Raw genomic sequence first — 2,895 nt, 5'->3', positions numbered from 1 at the left:
GTGACGCTTGCCGGTTCCATTTTAATGGTTGAATGTCGAGTGAGATTGTAAGCGTGCACGATGCCTTGCAAAACATTTATGTAACGATGTGTATTTTTGTGTATAAAATAGCGCCATAAGCGTTCTTTGAGCGTTCTGTTGAGCGTTTCTGTTGAAGCATTTGACCACCGCTCCTTTGACATCTGGATTTCACACCGTGCGAAAACTTATGTTCTTTTCCTTCAGAAATTTTTGAAATGTTTGACCGATGAATTCTTTACCCTTGTCACTCTGCAACCATACAGGTACTCGCCCACTGCTTCTTAAGAGCACGCGACGAAAAGTTTCCTTCACGCTGGCCGAAGTCTTACTTCTTATTGGTTCTACCCAGACAAATTTGCTAAACACATCGATGATTGTCAACAAGTAACAATAGCCCTCATTGTAATTTCGGAAATTAGCGAGTTCAACCAAATCAGCCTCCCACAGATCGTCCATATTCGTGACGTTGTAATGCAAACGTGGAAATTTTTGCCGTGTCGGTCGATGAAGTGTGTATGCATCCTGCGCCTGAAGCCAACGAACAATCTCTTCACGCGTGAAGCCAGGTCCTGCGATTCGCGAAAGATTTTTATCGTAGAGTATCCCGCATAGTGTGCAGGATCGTAGTAGAATTTTGCGAAGTCGGTCATTCCAGTGTGTTCCAATTGATCAAACGTCTTTTACTCGCTGATTTAGAAGCGTTGTTGTTCACTCGCGTTTTACGCCTATATTGATCGGAAGTAATAAATGTCGCGTGTACCAGCTCTGCGTCGCGTTCTTCAGCGAGAGACGTGTCTCCGATAGTACGTTTGCACGTTCGTCCTTTCGTTGGTGGAAGTCGATGTAAATAGGTGTTAGCCGACGAAGAAGCTATATTCAATTCTAAGGGGTTCCAATCTATCACGCGTCTTTTACTCATTGATTTAGAAGTGTCTCCGCTCATTCGCGTTTTATTTCTATTCTCATTGGTTGTTACAAACAGAGACCGTCCATCCTCGTGATCTTTTTCCTCAAACGACGTCTCGGCAATCTTACGTTTAGACCAAAGCTGTTCCTTAGGAGACGGGAGCGGAGTGCTGCTACTTCTCGGAAGAGTTTCTCTCAATCTCGCAGAAAGATCATTTTCTTCCGTGACTTCTTCCAGTAATTCTCGATTTTCTACAAATTTCGGAGGAGCACCCACTTCACGCAAAAGGCGTGCAAAACTGTACTCTCGCTACTGCTCTAGTGGTTTTTCGTTCACGAGCCGCGTCGTTCAAGAGGTCGATGATATTCGATCCTTTCAGAATTCTATCATCTATTGTCACGACTCCTTGTCTATCTCAGCTTAATCGTCCGGGTACTGCCGCGTCACACAAATGTGCCAGCAGCTTGCGCGCTTTAGCTCGGCAACTCTTTGGCACTTTATTCAGTATTCTTCCGATACTTTTCTGTTCGTTGGTGCGGTGGTGACGACTACGTGTATCGGCTCGTACGTGCTGAGAAACGTTTAACGTTCGATGCACACCGGTCTATATTGGGAATATCTTCATTTGCATCTATACCTGCGTTTTCTTCTACCGTGTTTCCGTCAGCGTATTCGTCATCTTCGCGAGGAGCATTTTCCCTTTCCCCAGCGTTTTCATCATCGTCGACCTCACCACCAACATCGGGTTTCTCTTCTTTTTTCCGCGTAATCGGCGTTTTTCCCGCTCTCGAAAAAAGTACAGATATCGTTGAAGCACCTCTCTATACAATCTCCATTTTTCCCGCGCTCCTCCGAGGACCGGAGAGTTGAGAATTCTATGCATCTCTGCGTCGAGACGTGACAGGACGGAACCCGAAGTACGCACCGTATTTTCATTCTCTACTGATGCTATGTTCAACCCAGTTGTGGGTTTATCTGTCAAAACAGAGGGAATAGTAGTCGAGGAAGACGCCAACGACGACGACGACAGCGAGGTCGGCGATGTATGAGTCTGCAGCTGTAATCTCTCAAGATTATCCATAGAAATCAGTACCATCTTCTTGGCTCTTTCCATGGTTCAAGCGCGAATAGTCTTAATTATCAATAATTTTGAATAATATAGCACCGAGTATAGGGCCAATTAGATAAGGTAGAAATCCTCCACGCTGCACTATCACACTCCGTTTGCCTCTCCAATTGGCACGATTATTAGCGATATGACGTAGCGTTGCTTTATAACGTGATAGAGGATTTTTTTCCCTTCTGCCGAGCGGTACGTTACCTTTGAGTGTGTTGAAGGCGCACTCGCAAATACATCTGATGAAATCACGGTCAGCTTCTCGCAGAAAGGCGGCGCGTTGTTTCCCCGTCAAGTAGCACAACGTCTTCAGAAGAGAGATGTTGTTTTCACCGATGGATCGTTTTGCCAAGCTTGCTGTTTTATCGTTCTTTTTCGCGTTCGTTCTGCTTCCACCCATTGTCATTACGACGACAAGACTGTCGCGAAATAAGCATAGGCACGGGTTTTATACGTAACTTCTGGTGGATCCCCCTCGAACGTAAACATAGTGTGTAGTATCGGTGGGGAGGATACATGTACGAAACCGATACTCATCCGGAGTAGATTGTTTCAGATCGAGCAACAGATATCCATGTGGAAACGATGTAGCGTCATAGTAAGCTTCTTCCAAAAACTTTGAATCTTTCGGACATACCTGCCTGGTCAAGTGACGAATTTGAGCAGGATCGCGGTGGTTTTTGAATACCACGATGTAATTCGTATTGAGAGAAATATCTCGTTGCCCTCGTCCTTGATGAAATAGATTTTGCGAAATAAGTATAACACTAAGGTTTTTGTGATGACTCCCCTTCGTGAACAGATCGACAATTACTTCGCACGATGACGATTCCCTCATGAGATCGTCTAT

The sequence above is a fragment of the Harpegnathos saltator genome, unplaced genomic scaffold, assembly GCF_003227715.2.
Source record: "Harpegnathos saltator strain DR-91 unplaced genomic scaffold, Hsal_v8.6 scaffold690, whole genome shotgun sequence".
In the NCBI taxonomy this organism is placed as follows: Eukaryota; Metazoa; Arthropoda; class Insecta; order Hymenoptera; family Formicidae; genus Harpegnathos; species Harpegnathos saltator.
This window is presented reverse-complemented; position numbering follows the sequence as displayed.